The sequence below is a fragment of the Passer montanus genome, unplaced genomic scaffold, assembly GCF_014805655.1.
Source record: "Passer montanus isolate IOZ18808 unplaced genomic scaffold, ASM1480565v1 scaffold20, whole genome shotgun sequence".
Lineage (NCBI taxonomy): Eukaryota > Metazoa > Chordata > Aves > Passeriformes > Passeridae > Passer > Passer montanus.
In genome coordinates, this window is record NW_024366592.1 from 13,700,245 (window position 1) to 13,720,491 (window position 20,247).

Sequence of the window (20,247 nt, forward strand, 5' to 3'; positions counted from 1 at the left end):
GACCGAGTCCGGAAAGCATGGCAAGTCTCCCTCGCTGGGGATATTCCAGAACCGTCTGGACACAATCCTCTGCGGTGCGCTCAGGAATGGCACAACTGGAGCAGCGAACAACAGCCCCTACGCCCGCCGACGCCGACCGAAACACTGCCGCCGCTACCTCGGGACGGGGCTGGGCGGGGCGGGCAGGGGCGGGGCGGGGCGGGCGATGCGCGCCGGCGGGCACGACCAATGGCGGAGTGGGGCTCGGCGGTGCATGGCTCTCGCGAGAGCCGGCGGGTAAACATCGGCCCCCGCCGCGGGTCCGCCCGCTGCCATTAGCGCGGGGGCGGCGCCGCGCTCGGAGGTGGTGGGAGGTGAGTCCTGCGGCGTGTCGGGTCCTGAGGGGAGCCGGGCACCCTCTGTCCCGGCGCTGCCCGCGGAAGCAGCCCCGGCACGCTGCCACTGGAAATTGGAGATCTCCCCCCGCACCGTGAGGCAGCAAAAGCAGCCATCGCCGTGGAGGCTGTGGGAGCGCAGCTTCAGCCTCGGCTGCGGGGACGATCTGGGCTGGCTCTGGGCTGCGGGGCAGTTCGCCCGCCTTCGTCTCGGGTGACTCGTCCCGCAGCCCCCGGGGTGGCTTGTTCCCCTGCCGCCGGCTGGGAGGCTGAGGTGCCCCCGGGGGTGTCGGTGCGGGGACAGAGGTGAGCCCGGCGCGGGGAGCAGGGCCGGAGCTGTGCGGACATCCCGCCGGCAGGGTCAGGGCTGGGCTGTACTCGTGTTACAGAACGTGGCTCTGGGCTTAAGGGTGTCCTGCCCGCTTTAGAAATAACTAAGTAAAGGGACGAAATTATCTCCGTAACGCGCTTAGAACAACCTTCACAAGTTTCTACCCGCGGGAGGAGCAAATCCCAAACCTGCCGAGCCGGAGGAGTTTGGGGTTCAGGCCCCCGTGGTTTGGCTGTCCGGCTCGTTCTCTATGTCTTTAGACAATTCTCATTGACTCGGGTATAAGTTAAATGCTGGGAGCTTACAGAGGTCGCGCAGTTGTTGTTTGGTTTTACTTGATCTGGAACGCCTTGGATTAGAATAGCAGAGTTCACACGCGTGCCTCCGCTGATGTACCTGGCTTGCTCTTGCAAAATCCAGACTAGGAATAAGTGAGTCTTGCTGTAGCCTCTGAATCAAAAGCAATGCCGACGTTTATTTTTTGTTTGCTTGTTTTTTTTAGGAGAAGTTTACTGTAAGATATTTGGTGGGATCTTACTGTAAGATACTGGTTTTGCTTTTACTTTCTTTTTGGAGAGCAGTGGCGTTTTTTGTTGACTGTAGATGTTGGGGTTTGTCAGGTATACTGATTGAGTGTTTTGATTACAGTTTTTTTAAGTCACTTAAAACAGAGGGATCTTGTTTATGAGTGTTTATGACACTAATAAATCTCGCTAGAGTTGTGCCTGCTCCATAAAAGATGCCTGAATATATGCAGGAATCTGAAAAATTGTTTTCATTCTTTATCCTTCAGGAATGAAAGAATATCAGCTTTTAATTTTACTCTGAAGAGTGAAAAGAAATAGGAGCCCACAGGCTACTGACCTGAGAGGTCATGATCAGCAGGCACCCTCATTGTATTTGAGAAATATGTTACTGTATCCAATAGAATTGCTGCAGTTTTACCTTCTGTGCCATATGTCGGCATGTTTTCCTGTCTTTGTTAAAAAATGTCTTGGATAGGAAAAGTCAGATTTGCATACCTCTGTGAACTCATTTGTTTTTCATAATGTGCATGGCATGCTGTATGTTCAATTTAATATTTTTGCTTAACAGAGCTTAAAAAAATTCTAAACACTTATTTCTCAAACATTTCAGGGGAAAACATATCCCAAGCCACTAGCTAAGCAGTATTCTGACGCAAATATTTACAGAAGACAGGTATCATGCTTTATTTCTTTCTGCCCTTCTTTTTCAGGAAGTTAGTCTGTCTTAAACAAACAGCAAATGCACACCCCATCATTAACTTGCAGTGGACTTGGGCCGGCCTGTGGTCTTGGTGAGGGAATGTTCCCAGAAGAACAGAAATTTTGGATTTCTGTCAGATGATCTGTTGTGGACTTGCTTGTGTGACCTGACCTTGAATCTGCAGTGGAGTCCCTGGTGGGACTCTCCTGGGTTGGAACAATGTGGCATGTCACACTGGAGTTCAGTACATGTGACTGAGATGTGCTCACCTGTTCTTTCTCAGGAGCTCTGTGAAGCCTCCCTTGGCTCATCTGTCTTTTTGTCCCTAAACTTTGAATGATGGGTAGGAGTTTTTTTTAATCATTTAGGTTACTACTGTAGTTTGGGATGGCTCTTGAATCCTGTGGTGACCACAAGGAGCTTAGTCACTGTCTGTGTCCTCTGGATCTGTCTAGGCAGTGGGTTTGTCTTGCTTTCAAAGCTTATGTTCTCCCTACAGATTCAGCTTTTTCTCAGTCCATGTTTATTCCAATAAAAATGTTATTCTTCCCACCAAGTTTAAGCTGAGTGTTAGTTAAAATGTGAAGCCAGTTGATAAACTTTAATATTTGTATTCCAGGAGGTGCAGGGTAGACGTGGAAATTGCAATGAAAATAATTGCTTCTCTGAATGCAGTATTCATCAGCACAAAGCCTGCTAAGCTGATATTATATGGTAAATGGTTTGCTTTTAGCCTCCCAGAAAGAGGCTTTATGTCTTAGGGTAATGGCAGTTGACATAAATCAAACACACAATTGTCCACAAAATCATTTAATCTCCTCTTGTTGCTTGTTTTAACATATAGCTGCACTTAGAGCAGACCTGCCACTAGTGGTAATTGCATTGCTGTGGCTTGAAAATATGGGTTTGATAAATAAGTGGAGTCTAATTTTTGAGATGGGTTGGTGCAGGATTTTTTCAAGTCTGGTGATTAAATAACAGCTTTTGTTGTGCAAAAAATTGTTGTACTGGGGTAAGCCAATTTAGTATTGTGGGGGAGGAACTCGGGGAAGAGTTATTTATTTTGTGTTATGAATTTAAATAGTGAACTGTATTTAAGGTGGCAGAGTCTTGTCTTGAAGACTCAGAAATTAGTTGTCAAATGCAGTAGAGCAGACTTTATCATTTGATTGGTGCAGAAGTCCTGCAAGTCTGTAGTTTAAAACTACAGAATAACTTCTGGCAGTCCCACTGCTCCAATATTTGCATGGGGAAGTAATAGAACCTTTTCCTCTTAACAATAGAAAACAAAACAGGAAGTAGGGGAAGAAATAAATGATCAAGAAAAACTGAATTTCCTTGTCATAAATAATTTGAAGTATTAGTATGGGAAGTATGTGGTATGGAAAGCATTAAAATGGGTAGTTGTCATAGTTAACACTGTCTTACTTGTGAAATCGGGTAATCTTGTAAGGCATGCATTGATATCTCATTGAATACTTCTTACATATTAAAAAAGCAAAAGAAGATGGCAGATCAGGAAATAATATAAATTTTTATGCTTCAAGTAGCTGATTTTCAGATTTCTTGGTAATTTAGATGGTGGATTTTGTGTTCTGGTTTGTACTGTAGACCTGAAACTTTTGTTTGTGTTGTGTATCTTTAATATTTTTACCTACAGACTTGGAAATTTGTTAGCTGATCCATGGTTTCATGAAAGCTACAATTGATCAGAATGTGAAGAAAAGAGACCTAGAATTTGGAAGACTACTTCTGTGGGATTTTGATGGTCTAAGGAACAAGAATTGTCTTTATGTTTTTATTAGTTAAAAGAGCAGTAGTTGATTAAAATGGTAGCCTGGGTTTGTGGGATTTCACAAGAGTGAGAATGTCCTGAAGTAGTAAAAAGGGAATCAACTATTCACCTTTTAGTAACAGGGAACAGCCATGATGAAGTAATAGTTTGGTGTGTGCAGGTTGTGTGAACAAGTGGAGTTTATCAAAGGTGACAGAATGAATGGGAGGGAAGAATTAAAGGGATAACTCGAATCTGTATGGGAGAGGAAGAGTGTTTACTGTATTGCAACTTATATTAGCTATGTCTCTTATGCTCCAGAGTTTGAGCTTGTGATCACTGATATGCTGTAGAGGAGCTCCAGTCTTAGCAAAGACCTTGGCATATTGGAATATGTTAAATTTCATTCCACAGAAGGGGAAACGAAATTTTTCTTGTCTTTGACCAGATGAAAGGTTGTGAAACCTTTTTCTACTCTGTGTAATAAAGAGAGCTGTTTACAATTCTGAGAGTGCTGTGTGTAATGTCACATTAAGTACTGCATTTATAGAATGTGCCAAGGTATTTTAGCAATTAAGTCTCCTGGTAGGAAAACAAAACCCAGCCAGCCATCCCACAGACGAACCCTTGGAAAAATTTCTGGGCCTTCCCAGAAAAGTGTACTTTGTTGAAGGCCCTTTTAATGAGCCATTGTAGTAGAATAATGCTTATGAGAAACACAGTTATGCATCAGTTGGTTGCAGTTAAAATAAAGATACTGCATCACACCAAACCATAGGACACTCAGCTTCTGTATACAGGAATGTTTGGAAGGGGCAGGAGTCATAACTTCCATTCCCATAGCCAAGGGATGAGGAGGGAATGAAAGTCATCACTTCAGTAGGACACCTGACTACCCTGAATGGCTGCTGAAGGCAGAAACAGGAAAACAAAGGGGCTTGACAGGAGCAGCTTGTCACAAGTGGGGATCTGTGTGTGCTTAGGGGGCTCTGCTGGTGGTACAGGCTCCATGACCCTGTCCCTGTTGCAACAGAGAAGGAGACAGCTTCTTGGCATGCTTGTGCTGTGCCATGAACTTCCTCCAGGATCACTGAGAAACCTCCCAAAGTGCCAGATCACTGTCACTCTGGAGACTTGAGTCTGTTCTGTGGGTAAAAAGTCTCAGTGTTTTTATGGTTTTACTGGTAAAAACCTACTTAAATCTGAACTGTTAAATTCCAAAGGATATTTCCTTGTCTGCAGAAGGGCTGGTTTGTACAAACCAGCCAAAATGTGGATGGCCTCACCACAGAACCCTTTACCCTTTACTTGGGACTAGATGTCTTAGATTTCCATGGATCACACCTGCACACAGAGGAGGGGACAGTATGCAGGTGTCCCAGTGTTGCCACTTCATTACCCAGGGCAGAGCTGCCTCTTAGGCTGATTAGCTAGATTTGAACCAGACTCTGGAGAAGGCAGGGGCAGTTCATAGGTGTCAGTGTTCCACTATTTCCCATAAAAACTCAGGAAAACCTTTCCTTTCAGGAGAAATTCGCTTTTCCCAGGTTAGCCCAGTAGAAATGACAGACCTTAGACCAATGGCATCAGACTCCTTTTGCCTTTTTATATTGGAAGAGTGTTTATTACAGACGTTTCTTAAAAATTTGTTTTAATTACTTTTTACAACGAGCAGTTGCATAATGTGTTCCCTGCCCTTCCCTCTTGCTGATGCCTTATAAGGGAGTAACCAGAATGGCAGCCAAATATCAACCTGATGGTGAAAGAATTGTTCCACTTAAAATGTCACTAATTTTTAGCCTGCTGAGTCCTGTATGAAGAGGAAAGCTTACTTTAGTAGCTCCCCAGACAAAAGCATTGCACTGCATTGTTTAAAGACAGTTGTTGTTTCTTACAACAGAAACAACAGCTGAAGTTAAAGATTGCTCCGTTCTGTGCTCTGTGGTGTTCACAGAGCAGGAAAGGAGAACAAATTTAATCACAAGGTAAGGATTTAGTGGGATTACCTGTTTCTTCAAACAGTAGCAACTAGATATGTAGAATGAAGCCTGTTTAACAGTAATTAAAAGCATAATTTAACAAGCTGTAAAATCTGGAACTTTCAGGGAATTTTGTGTTCTCCATACGAGGTTCTCTGTGGGATGTGGGATGCTGCAGTCATTCAGCAGTGAGAGTCATGGCTGGTACAGACAGGTAACAGGCAGCTGTTACAGCACATTCCTATTCAGTGGAGGTAATGGCTGTGGTTTATCAGACACGGTGTAGCAAATACTCTTGGTGAGACTTAGCAAGGCAGTTTAAAAGGCTGGGAGAACTGGGGTGGGTCAGCCTGGAAAAGAGAAGGTTTTGGGGTGACTTTATTGTGGTCTTGCAGTGCCTGAAGGGAACACACAGGAAAGATGGAGAGAGATTATTGACAATGGCCTGGGGCAAGGGCCAAGGGCTCCAAAGTGACAGAGGGGTGGTTTAGTTTGGATATGAGGAAGAAACTGTCCCTGTAAGGGTGGTGAGGCCTTGGCACACATTGCCCAGAGAAGCTGTGGCTGCCCCATCCCTGGCAATGTTCAAGGATGGAAGGGGCTCTGAGCAAGCTGGGATAGTGGAAGGTGTCCCCACCCATGGCAGGGGGCTGGAATTGGATGTTCTTTAAGGTCCCTTCCAGCCCCAACAGTCTGTGATTTTCTGAAGTAAGGTTGCCTTGTGGTGCACATCCTATAGTTCTGTGTCTTGGAAGGTAGTCAAGTGCATCGCAGCAAGTTCTGACATTCAAGACAAGGAGAAAGAAAGGAATTGTATAATTTCTGATGTCATTAACTTGGATCTTTGTCACTGGTTTTTATTGGTTTTGTTTGTACTTGGTTGGTTCCACTAAAATGATAAAAAGCTCTGATTGAATAGGTATGTGGCTGTTCTTTGACTGACTTGCCATATTTCACTTGGGTAAATCAGAAGTTTTATTATGCCTAAGGAAAATTTCTCTTGCTAAACTAATGTCTGCTGATAGTTTAATTTATTGCCTTCACTTCATGAAATTAGTTATAACATGTATCTACATTTCCATGAATGCTGTTGGAAAGGAAATATTAATATTCAGGTTTATCGTGGGGGAGAGGAGAGAAAGAAACCAACCAACCATGGTCATATTGTAATCACAATTTCTAGTAAAGTCTTATTGTTTAGTCCTTCCCCAATCTTCACAGCCATAGGTAGTCTTAGGAAGTAGTGATTAAGGGCAGAGAAATGAGGCTTATTAAAATAGGAGTTCTTCATGAATTTGTCTCTCAAATCTCCTGTGAGCAAGGAATATAAATGACCACTTTATGTTGTGTTAGATGGTTCCTCTTATGGTTAATTATTGTATGGAAACTCCTGCTCTGTGTTTAATTTAACAGAAAAGGAGAGATCATATAAAGCCTGTATCACTTGAGCATTTTAGCCCACTTGTAGTCTGGATATGGTGACCTCACTGCACAAACAAAACAAAAACCTGCAAGAATTATGTTAAGGACACCTGGAATAATCCCCTGTAAGTTGCTTATTCTTTATGAAATCAAAGGAAATTGAAGTTGGACAAAATGACAATAAGCAACAGAGATTGAGGCGGTGGTTCCCAAGCCCAGTGATCCCCAGACTGCTGTCAAAGCACGGCACGTTCTCAGCCCATCATCCACCTCTCAGCCCTCTAGAGCAGGTGTTGGATATCACTAAGTTGTGATCAGCTGTGGTAGTAGGAACGAGCATCTTCCGAAATAGTTTCAGGTAGGAGATTGAATTGCAGGAAGATTTTGAGAAGGAGATCTGGAGAAACCAGTTGTTTGGAAGATGAATGGAATACAGAAGGGGATTATTCTGGCTGTTAAATCTTTCTTCTCTTTTCTCTTAGTCTTTTTTTTTCCCATGAGCCTGTGATAAAGGGAGAAGAACAAAGTGGAATGCTTTAAATTGTCAAGCTTTACTGGCAAATCTTCAAAGAAATTGGAAAATTTTTTACCTCTCTTATATTGCACCAGTTCTTGACTGCTCTAGTTCTCAGTAATTAACAGTGTTTACAGGCAACATTCACCCATTCCTTCAAGAGGAAGGAACACGCTGAAGTCACTGTGAGCCCCATATGCAAGGCTGTCTCCAGTATTTGAGGCCAGGTAGCTATGGTTTTGTTACAGGCGAGCAAATCTGCGGAATGAATCCTTGGATTCCAGCTGTGCTAGGCTGGAATGTAAGGAGGTGTCCAGATGAGGATTAGAATGTGTTTACCAGCTAATCAGTTTGAGCAGGTAAATCCTAGCCCTTCCAAGTGGTTGCTTATAGCTGGCATGTAATTTAGATGCAAGTGAACTTGTATAAAAGTTTCTTGTGACAGGAATAATGATGTGTGCTCTTCCCAGCCTTTCTCTGGGCTTTATCATGATGAGGAGTGTGAAATGAATGCCATTCTGATATGATCAGTTTAGAGGATTTCAGGCCATGGCTGTGTCAGTGAGCTAGACGAGTATGTGGATATTTAAGTTAACATATTCCAGCCCTAATCCCAGTTCCTTCCATGGGGATTGTTGGTGCTGATGCTGCTGTAGAGTGACCTAAAGGAACTTTCCACTTGGTTTTTCAGGAGGCATCTGAGTACAACCTGCCCAGTTCCCTGCTCCCAGATCAGGCAGGAAGCATTGTTGTAGTATTGCATTTTATTTAAATGGTATGTTCTGTCTCACCCCTCCAAAATGTATGGTATATCTGAAGCCTGTGGTCCTGCCCTGAACCATTATGTATCTGTAATCCCATTAGCCCAAGTCTGATTCTGTGCCCATTTTCATTCTCCCTCTCAAACAGTGCGAGTGAGACCAGTCGTACTCTTAGCCTTTCTTCCCTCTTAGCCCTTTTTTCTTCCCTCTTGTCCCTCTTCTAGGCCCTTCCCCCCCTTCTCCCTCAGTAACTATGCTGTTCCCGGGGATAGGACCCCAAATAAACCCTCTTCTAATCAGCACCCTCAGAAGCCGTGTGGAGTCTCCTTGCCTGCCTGCTGCTGCCAGTGAACTCACAGCCTAGGGGGCCCTCCGGGGACACCCTGGGGTGTCCCCCTCCAAAACGAACTACAACACATTGTAAGCATTGTCTCTGGCAGCCAGAGTCTTAGGCTCACACTTGGATACCTTTATGCCCCATTTAATCTCAGAGAGCACCTGATTCACATGAACTGACTGCTTTTACTCACAGACACGTAAACCACTTTTGTGGTGGCAGATGAAAAAAGAAAGAACAAATCCCTTTCAGAGTTCAGGAGAAAGAGGTGAACATTATATCACCAAAACCAGGGAAGAGAGGATTTCTTCTGTCTGAATACACACTGACCTACAGCATTGACTGGAGCTGCTGCTCACAGCTTGTGCTGCAGCCTGGCTGCTGGCAGAATAACTTTGCTGAGCATCTCTGTGCAAAGAGGTTCCTTGGAGCCTGTCAAAAATACTACTGCCTTCACCTTTGGTCCTCAGTAAGATAAAAAACTGGCGTTTCTGAGGGTACAAAGAAGAAATATACTTGTCCTTTTTATGTTCAAATAAGCAAAATAACATTTACTCTGTAAAAAAATCTTTACAGTCAAAAGGAACATTGGGGGGGAACGACCAATGGACACATTTTTTAAATGTGTATTTTGGATCACTGCATTTGAATTGATTGAAATAATAGTGGAATGTGACAAAGGAAAAAGGAAGTAATTATGAAGTAATTGAGAGGGAGGAATTGTTATACTCTAATAAAGATAAGTAGTTTTAGCTAGTTTTCTCTTTGCCTTTTTTGTTAAATGGCAATATTTAGAAGCCAATTTCTAAATTTGTTTATGGTTTAGTCCAGTTTCAGGTGTTGACCCCCAGGAACAGAATGAGCTTGTGCTGCTTGGGGAGAAAGGGCTGCGGGAGAAGAATCATAATAAGAATTTTGCTTATAATGTTTAAGAAAAAATATCCAAGAAGAAGAAACTTAAAGCTGTTAATATTATTTGTATTTTTTTCCCTGTAGAAGCAAATTTTTGAAATGAGTCCTGACAGTGTCTTTCTTATTTCTCTATGCCTGTAATTTTCTCAGTCTGAGAGCCAGAGTATAAATGTATTTTCTTGGTTCTTTTGCTGAGGTGCTCCTCATAAGTCCCGTCATCTTTAAAGATGTACAGACTAAGAAGACAAAAGCTTCTGTATCCTTACTTAGGACATTAGGGAGAGTGAATCTGCATCTGCCTGTGTGCAGCTGGAGAATGTAGTTGCAGGATGAGATTTTCTTAAGTCACTGTGGAATCCAAGTGCTTTCCTTCCCTCTCTTGTGTGCCAATACAAGGCTGGGTTTTGCCACAAAGGCTGGTTAATTAAGGACCACCCACCCCTCTTCTCCTTGAATCCTAAAGTAAATCCTCTTCAGATATTGCAAACTGGGAAACCCCAAGTAGAAACATTGCAGCTAAAGCTCCATATTTGTCTTGGATGGTAGGCCAGACTCCTGTCTGGAACATCTGAATGGGTACTTTGGGTGCAGCTTCCTTCTCTTCAGGGGTGGGGATGATCTTGTCAACAAAGCTGTTTTACAAGATGAAGTCACTGACACAAGTGGGCTGCCAGTATTTATGTACATCAAGGCAGGCAAACAGAAGCTTTTTGTCCTGTGCTATAGCAAGCATCTGCCTTTGCTTTCTCTTCCTTGGATAGATCAGGAAGGTAGTTTCTGTTTGACCCTCACTGTAGGGTCTTTAGTGAAAAAAAATTTAGCTAAGAAAGCTTTACTGAATGCATTCCAGTGATTTTCCAGATTAACGGCTATATATTTTTATATACTATTTATCTCCACGAATTACTAATATTCCTAACAACGGCATTGACTAATGTGTGAATAAAATAAACACATTTTTTTTTCATACAAATTTCTTGTAATTCTTGATTTCCTTTGGTACCTCAGTCAATGCTAATTCTAACCAGGAAGCCTCTTTTTTTTTTTTTTTATGGATCTACTATCCATATTGAATTTGGTGGTATAATTCTCATCAGCTTTGAGGGAGAGGGGACTGACAAAGAATAATCCTGCCTCTGTTGTGGATACTTAGCACATTTTTTAAGTGCTAGGCAGATAAGGGTATGCTGAGATGTTTTTCACAAGTGCTTTTTCAGTATTGAAATGTACTCTTTGAGGTACTGACCACATTTGACCTTGTGTACTTCACAGGCATTGTTCAATCAGTTTAGCAGCTGTTCACAAAGCACCAAAATTCAGAAGGCTTTCATCTCTGAATGAAACTCATTATTTTTGCTCAACTTGGCATCTCTGAATTTACTGAGCAGCACCAATCCCCTAATGTTGTGTGATTACATTCAGTTACCTTGTGCCATCCCAAAAAGTTCTGGTTAATTAATGGAGTTGACTGATGCTTTCAAAGCTATTGCTCTCAACTGTGACACATTCAGCTAAAATTACTTGTTTTCTTAAAGCAGAGTCTGAAATATTGTTACTTAGTTTTCTAAATTTGCCTTGCTTGCTTCATGCCCTTTTACTGGCAAGATAGAAGGCAAATGCAACTAATGATTGATTTCTTTGAAATGAAGTGGGTGATTCAAGGGGAACCTCTGCTTCTGTGCTAAATTTTCTTGAAGAAAAATGCTTGAGAGCTCTGAAACTTCTGTTCACTCCAGAAAGAAATACAGTTAGAATGGGGATGGGAATATTCCTGGTCTCCTTTTGCATGGTTCTGGCATGTTGGAAGTCAGTAAGTCTTGGTCTTCACTACCGGTGAAGTGCTGGATTTCAGGTATTACTTAAAGGAATACTTAGATTAGTTAATATTTAGCAAAAATGCACTGGGTTGCTTTCACAAAAGATGCTGGATAGAAGCAATTCATGTTTTGAAGAGTGCTATTTTGAGGGAGGAAAATTCTGAAGGGCAAGGACTCAACAAGGTAGGGAAAAAGAATGGTATCAACAAGCTCTTACAGATGCTTTTGTGATGTGGTTCCTAATTTGCTGAGAGCTGGACTGTGATCCGTTGACTCATTTCACATAAGCCACCGAGGAGCTATTTCCAGTTACTGCCTGGACCAGCTCTTGGAGCTGAAAGATGCCATCTCTACCTGCCAGCCATGCCTCACAAGAATCATAACAACTTGCATTTCAAATATTTCAACATGATAATTCAGCTTTTGAAGTTTTGGCACCTGTTTGGCAAGGGATGTCTCGAAAGAGGTATTTTTAGCAAATACTATATATAGAGCTTCAGATCTTCATCTTTCTTTATGTGAAGAATATTTTTACTGTCTGTAAGGTGAAATAAATGGGCAGGAGATCTTTCTCCTTTTTAATGCCTTTATTAAGAAGAATCAGCTCAGGTGGGGAGAAATCGACGGGTTGCGCTCTCGCCGCCGCTGCTCCCAGGCGTGGCACGAAGGAGGAGGACGATGCAGTTTTGTCCGCTGGTCTGCAGACAGAACTGGGGACTCTGTCATCACGGGAGAGTGGTTGAGTCCTTGGTTTGTTGGTTTACAAACCCGGGAGGTCTCTTTAATCAGTTTCTTTTCAGGTTAGGGTGAGAAATAAAAAGATTCAAGCAGGTACGGGACAATGCTCCCATGCTTAGACGTCACTTTAAGTCACTTTGTTGGCTCGTGATTTTAGGGGTTTTTCTTATAAAAACTGTGAAACTAAAAATCCAGGGTGCACTGCGTTTCTTATTTGCATGTTGTCTTTGGTGTCACTGCTCATCTCTTTACCCTGGAGGGTTTCCCTTGGTATCTTCTTGGCATGCGGCTAGCATCAGGGAAACAATCAGTTAATCACCCGCCATTAACAGGTATTGGAAAAGCTTTCTTTCGGCAGCGAACCTAAAGGAGGCTGACTCGGTCTGGCTTGGTTTTTTTTAACTCTGAAACTAAAAAAAATTACAATTTTCTATTCATAACATAAGGTGCCCAGAGTTAAAGGCTGTAAAAATGACAAGATGCTCAAGCCACAGCTGGATTAGCTGGATTCCAAGTGTCTTAAATTAGGTGAAAAGTCCACATTACAGACTTGCCTGGCCCTCTTCTGCTGGAGGGTCCAGTGTCCTGTGGTTGGAGTTGGGAATGAGGGATGCCACCTATTTTGTTCGCTTCATTGGGCTTTTAGAACATATTTAACTGAAAGTGAAATCTGTTTGTTGTACGACTGTTCACTGAGGATGAGTCTCTAAATGTGCTTGAGAAACCTGTTGCAGGTATAGCCAACAGTTAGAGGATTTGGAGATTATGAGGAGAAGCAAGCTGCTAAATCCAAAGACTCATTCCAGATATCCTCATCACAATGAGAGCTGGCATTGTGTCAGATGCCAGGCAGGATTCATCTACCTGGACTTGAGTGTTTAAAAGTTGCACATCCGAGGCAGTTGGACATTTTAACCATCCTGGTTGCTCAGTGGACTTGGAAAAGTACTAGAAGGAGATGTTTGCTTCTGCCTTCTGTAAGGGTGACTTCAGTTGGAAAAAATATTGGTGCAGGGAGGGCCTGGGTGGACTTGCAGTTGTGCTGCCTGGAGCAAACACCCTGATACTGCTGTGTGACTTTTGAGTAGCTCCCTGGAGGAGGTCAAATGTCAACAATAACAGGATCTAGTGGGTTCACGTGGTTTGGCAAATATCCCTGCAGGTTCAAGCAAGAACTTGTGAATTCCTGGCCTTCTTTTGTTTTGCCAGCAGAGTGGTCAGGATCTGTTTGTTTTTCTCCAGAACAGCATGAAGAATGTGCTCCCTCTTCAGCAGCTGAGAGTCCCAGGGCTCCTGTGATCCTCTGCAGTTGCACCTCTGAAAAATCCCTGGGCTCAGGTCAATTGAGCTTTTTCTTCTGTTTCCTGCTGTAATTCTAGATTTTCCCATAGTTCATTGTGGCATTTACTGTTAAAAATAGGATTCCATAAAGCATTTTTATGTTCCTGAAGTGCACACACTTTATTTTTCAAACGTGTCTGTGTAGAGCCTTGCCAGAGAAGCAGTGTGTCTTTGCCCAGCGCTGGCCTGATCTGACTGTAATACTAAACTCAAGGTGAGATTCAGGACTAATACACTAATTCTGTGTCTCAGCTCTTCCTTCAGGTTTTTGGCAGCTGCTGCAAATTACTCTTTGTGCCTCAGATGCCAGTGCTGCATAGTTAACTTTTGATTTAATTTATTTTTTGGTGGCTCTGATTAATTTTGTTATGCCTTGCTTTCTGCATTTCTGAAATCAGACTGAAATTGTCTGCATTTTTTCAGAACTGTATGTGGAGAGTGCTGTGTCAGTATGTGTGGCTCACCATCCCTGGAAGTATTCAAGAAGTGATTTTAGGTGGCGCTTAATGCTGTGGTTGAGTTGATGTGATGGCATTTGGTCAAGGACCAGACTTGATCTTGCAGGTCTCTTCCAACCATGATGGCTCTTGGATTCTCTTCTTTCTTGGATAAATTTCTGGTAGTAAATGGAAGGGGTCTGTTCCCTACAGGCTGCTGCAGATAGTTGTTTCAAGTCAGGGATCTTCCCTTGCTCATGCACCTTCAAAATCCTGCCACGACCGAAGGCTTGGTTTATTTAAATTCCTTCTCAGTCCAGGTGATACAGTTGCCAGCTTTCATTATTAAGTTCATGTGTGTTATGTTTTAATTTTCCAAAGTACCTCCAGATCTGGTTGGAAAGTATTTTAAAGGGGCAAAACATAATCTGCTTGAAGGCTGGGTTGGAAGGTACATGACACAGGAAAGCAGAATAAAGCCTGCAGCTCCAGTTCATTGCAAGATGGAGATCCTTTCTGGCATTATTAACACAAGGGATAACCCAAAGGAGAGGAAAGCAGCTTGAGGCTTGCTACCAATGCCAAGAGACCTTTGCAGCTTTGAGCATGCTGGGAAGAAAGAGGGCACACCTTCCCTCCTGGAAGCTGCCAGCAGAGCAGCTTCCCTGTGCTTTTAGGATTTGCTGAAATTTCCATAATTTGTTTTACAAAATTTTACTCAAGGGGATCAAAAAACCCCAAAAAAAGTAGACTAGCCTCCAGATCTTGCTTCCAACCCTGAGTTACCATCTTAGATCTGGAGAGAGTAATGAATTTTTTGTTATGGACCTAGGCTAGGGAGGTAGGGCTCGGTATCAATAGATCATAAAATGTGGAGTAAAAAGAAAGTGCTTGTTTCTTCCAGACCTTTTCTGACTGCCGGGGCAGTTCTAAAATAAGGGCTTTCACTTGCTTTTCATTTTGTAAATGAGTGCAAGTTAAAATATATTTTAAGGCTCAACTGAAGCAATAATTAATCATCTGAGGAACCACAGATGTAAATGTTTTTGATTCTGTGCTAATACTACTTTATTAGACTACTTTCTCTTTATTTTTTGGTGCTCCTAACATTTTCAGAAGTGAAGAGAATAGAGCAGAGCAGCTGCTTCCTTGTGATTTGTGAAAGTGGGACATGTTCTCTCTTACCCTGTGCTATATCAATGTGACAAGCCACATTCCTGATACTGTGTGTGGCTTTACTAGGAAACTGTAAAACTTTCCAAAGGTTGCCTATTTATCTGTGCTTTAAAATCAGCTGATTAATGTTATTTGCATATGAGCAACAGATTGTGTAAACATTGACTAGAGAGTCATTGGAGGAATGCTCTCAGCTGGACTCACAAGAGCAGCGTTTCTTCAAGGTTGTTGGAGCTCAGCTTGGAAATGCTATCACCAAATTTGGCCTCTTGCAGAGTATTGATATTCAGTGTCCTTCCTATTGCTCTTTCCCATATATTTTCCCCCTGTTTCTGAATTCGTGGTGAGATTTCAGCCCTGTCTTTGGAACAGTGCAAGCTGTCTCAGGTGCTTATCTTGCCACACACCCTTCCAAACCCACAATATATAGATCCTTGCTTGGCTGCAGCCCTCAAATGGGCAGCTCACACAAGTGCACTTAAAAAGGGGGGCCCACATGTCTCATATGTTTTAGGTTAAATAATGAATTTTCAGAATGAATTAATAACTTCTTAATACTTAAGACCCCAGTCTTTTGTGCCTGTGAACTCCTTTAACTTCCTAACATGACATGCTGGCTACAGGAATGATGTTTGCTGTCTTTTAGGGTGACTGAGACACACCCTAAGTACATGTTTTATTTTTCTTTCTGTATGGTTTGGTTTTGCACACAGGAAATAAAATAGAATCCATATCATCTATTACTTAATGCAGTTTCCTGTGCTGTAGCCACAAAAGCATCTTTCCTCTGTACATATGTCATCTGCAGACAGAAAACTCCAGATATTCACTACTTCAATGCTTGCATCACTGGCAAATGACAGCAATTTAATGTGGTTTTATTCTGCGGGATTTTTTCACTTCAAGTCACCATTAGAGGTTTTATTAGGGATACCTGAGCAGGCAACTCTTTTGGGAGGGTGGTTGAATAGACTGAGAGGAGATGCATTAAGGAATGAGTGAGAAATTAGGATGGGCCTTTAAGTGGATGTTTCTGATGTGTTCCCATAGATCAGGTACTGGGCATTGCTTTAAGTGTTTGAGTGATCATAAAACTATTCAGATTCAAGTACTGGTTGCGTAGTTGTGTCTGTGTGTGCTGCAGGGTGGACTTCTGCTGCAGCACAGCATTGCTGTTTGAGCTTGCTGTCCATACTGGGCTTTGCTCAGCGTGCTGGAACTGAGCTGTGCCCCAGGAGAATGCAGGAAATCTCACAAGGCAAATGGGAGCAGCACATGGTACAAACCCTTTCTGGACTTTGTAAATGTGGCTGGGGTGATCCATGGCAAGTGCAGCACATGGATGGGTGCTCAGCTGTCCGTCATGATTAGCCTCACCTTGACCATTTCCATCAGAATCAAATGGATTGTGTTCTGTACTGTTGCAGCCTGAAGTGAAGTGAGTGTCAGAAAGTAGTTACAGCCTGTGTTTTGAGAGCTTTGCACAGCTCTCCTCTCCACCAGCCCACTTCCAAATGGAGCCAGCCAAAGTGGGGGCAAGAGGGATGTGACTCATTGGTGAGAGTCAATGTTTGTACAACAGTTGTCACTGTGGGGCTCTGGGGTTTCTGTTGCACCCAATGTGACATAAATGGCCTCTGTCCAAAGGGACAGCCCTGTACTCCCACTGCCACAAGTGTATTCAGACTTTACTGGGATGTAGTCCAAGTCTGGCTGCCTGCAAAAGGGACAGTGCTGTTCTCCCCCTTGTCCTCTGTGCCTGTCCCTATTGCTCCTCTTTCACTGAATTTGTGGAGTTGGAGGATGGGACAAACCAATTTGCTGATCTTATGAAGAGTGGTCTCCTTTTCACAAGAGCATGGGCTGGTTGGTAGCTTAATTTTGTCATGCTGCTGCTGAGTTGCCCTAACTGGTCTCTGGCTGCATTATTAGGAAAACTGTAGGAATGTGTGGCTGGGACTTGAGGGATCAGCCCAGTGGAAAGGAAGGGACTTTGTTGGAACCCTGGATGCTGAGAATTTTCTAGTCTTTCTAAGAACCAATTGTAGACCTGTACTGACAAGTCCTTGAAGCAGGACTTGGCAGCAATGTCTGTCCTTTCTGGGTAAAGGCTTTGAGCATAGGGCCCATGCCCATAAGGAAATGTTAATGTTAAATAATATTTCAAAAGTGGAAATGATTTCATTCTTCCTACAGCTTATTTGGGTTTTTCTCTGGTTACTATTTATGGGAAATACCTGCTTGTATGCAATTTGGCAAGCAATTCAAATCACTGCCTGAAAGTAGTCTTTATTTGCCTCTCCACCAGTCTCCATCTTGACCCATTGTTTGTGCAAAACTGGTATTTCCGTTCAGGTTTCCTCCACTTGTATTTATCTGCACTTGACAGATAAAGAAATGGAGGCACAATGACACATGGTCGCCGTACAGACTATCATCTTGAAAAGGAACAGTGAGAGCCATTCTGTAGGAACACAAGTGTTTCTTCTCCTTTGCTTGAGGTGACCCCTGTTCCATGAAGAGTCCTTCTTCTACTGACAAGTCCTGCTCCTTTTCTCAGTCAAGAGAGTGCTTAGCCCTCAGGACATGCTCCGGTGTTTTCTGTTCTGAACGTTTCCTTGGTGGGAAAGGTTTGCTCCTAGAGAATTTGTTATCTTTTTTCTGCTTTTTTTTGCCATAATCCATTTCATCTTGAAAGCTTAGGAAACTGGCTCTTTAAATTTTATTTATTTATTTTTAATCTGGAAATTTACCCTTTCATGCATGTTTAACATACAGCCTTAATATCTTGTAGAAACTTAAGCAGATCTCTTCTGTTCCTTTCCCCCTACCTCCCTTGCAGATGGATATAGTCAGAGCATTTATCCACACCCTGGTTTGCTTCTCTTTTCCTTTAACTTGGAAACCAGATCATAGAATCAAATATCTGAGAAGAATTTAGAGGAAAACAACACCCATTCTGAGTGAACATTCCCAGGCCAAAACTGGAGAATTACTACTCGCCAGGAGCTAAGGCCCATCACAAACCTCATCATCTTTCATCTGCATGCAGTTCCTTTTTTGCCTTCCTCTTCTCTTCCTAGAAGAGTGAATATACAGTTATGTAGGAAGTGAATATGCAGTTATGTGGACATACAGACTGTCATAACAAAGTATTCCTGGTGCCCTTCAGCTGTGGAGGAGATGAGCAGTTGGGATGTGAAGGAAAGGCTGCAGAAAGACTCTGAGATTTCATAAGGCAGTCTGCCTCTGCCAGAGCTGTTTCCTCTCTACCTAAACCTCTAAAAATTTCAGAGGGATAAATTCCAGCTACCCGTTTGCTGTGTGTTTGTGATATATGCATTCTCAATTTGATAGAAATGTTGAAATACGAGACCACAGTTGTATTGACTGTTCTCCCCATAACCAGTCTGATGATAAAGCACAGTGGTAAAGCTTTCTCTTCTCAGTTATCCTTATTATCACTATGGGGATTAGGTGTTGTCATTAGGGTCCCTTTATGAGATAAAGCTTCATTCTCCACTTCTGTTGCTGGTGATTTGGTGGTAAGAGTATGGCTCAGCTACATCCCCACCATTCCAAATCTGCTTCCCAGCTTCAGGCACTGGCAGGGTGGTACCATGTGCTCCTCCCTTACATCAGGAAACCACACTCATCTTTTTGTCTCTGGGCTCTTGCCAAGTTGGTCTGCTTTGTGTGCCAACAGCTGTCTGCCACTCGAAATATCCTAGTTCAAAGAATTGAGTGCTGCAGTGATATTTGAATGGGCAAACGTGTTCTTGAGTGTTGTGTACACTGATAACAGACACTACCTGCATTTACAGTTTTGGAGGGCCAGCGGGATTTGTTGTGCTCATTAACCCTGACTGGAGGCACTGCACAGGCCATGGCCAGGCACTGATATTCTGCATCTCATTTAGCAGTCAGCTCCTTTGCTGGCACAGACTTATTATGTGTAATTACTTAATTTGATTGATGTGATCCAAAAAGAGCCTGGCAAAAGTCAGGGATTTGAACATACATCAGTGGAAAAGAAAGGCAAACTTGGTACTTTCTACAGCATTCTTCAGTGCAGCAGTCCCTCCTAATTCCCAAAGGTTCTGCTTCCCTAGGCTCCTTAGGAAGTAGAAGGGCTTTACAAAATACCTAAAATCTAAGCGCAGAGCTTCTTGAATGACATCTGAAAATGTCACGCAGTTTCCTTGAAACTTGTACTGGTGCTGTATTAGAAGCTTCTTTGCTTATTCATTGCTTTTGTCCCAACTTGTGCCTGTTTGTCACAAAAGATGTAGAGAAACTCCCTGTGACTGAATGTTACCTTTGGACAGTTGTACATGTTTTAGAATGGAACATGTTTTTCATTGGACCCGAGTAGACCTCTATCCAGAAAACCAATAACTGAGGAGGAACAGATTTATGATTGTTGACCTTGCTCTGTTTGTAATTATTTCATGAACCAAAACATTGCAGCAAGATATTTAGCATGGGCTTTTTTTATGCCCATTAATTCAATGGGTCTTAAAACAATGTTTTCTTACACCTGGATACAAGTACCTGCTAAAAGCTGTGAAAATGCTTAAGTGCACAGGAATGTAATTGCTCCAGTAAATAGAAAAGCTTCTTGTTTTTAGACACTTTTGAGAGAAGAAAGATTTGCAGCACTGTGAAACATGGGGAGAGCCAGGAGGAAGGACAGATAGAATGAGGTGAAGCAAGCTATGAAATGTTATTTCACTGCAGAGCAGTGTTGGCTTTCAGCAAGCTACTGATTTCTCTTGTCCCCAGGAAATTAAAATGCACCCAAATGGTAAATACTGGAAGTAAAGGAGTGGCTGCTTGGGACTGCAGGTCTGGTTCCCTTATCACGTCTCATGCTTCATTTAGTTATCCAGTGTTGTTCTGAGCTGACCTCCCACTTGGAGCACTCCTTGGAAGACAGCAGTGTGTGGAGACACCAGCACCTCTGTTCTCTTCCTGTTCCTGGCTCTAGCCCTCCATTCCTGCAGTTGGAGCAGAAGTACAACCCCCGTGTGTCCCCTTTCTCAGTGAGGTTGGGGTGGGTGTGGGAGTCCTGCCCACAACTACACACACATGCTCAGTGAGGCAG

At 42.9% G+C, this 20,247-nt stretch overlaps 1 protein-coding gene across 3 annotated transcripts in view; it reads left to right on the forward strand.

The window, feature by feature from the left end:
- The first annotated feature begins 226 nt into the window (after positions 1–226).
- STK38L (serine/threonine kinase 38 like) overlaps positions 227–20,247 on the forward strand; it is a 39,509-nt gene continuing 19,488 nt past the window's right edge. The window contains exon 1 of one of the 3 annotated variants that reach the window (XM_039708045.1): positions 227–353. The gene's annotated coding sequence lies outside the window, so the exon portion shown is untranslated. The other 2 variants (XM_039708046.1, XM_039708047.1) reach the window with 2 other exon arrangements.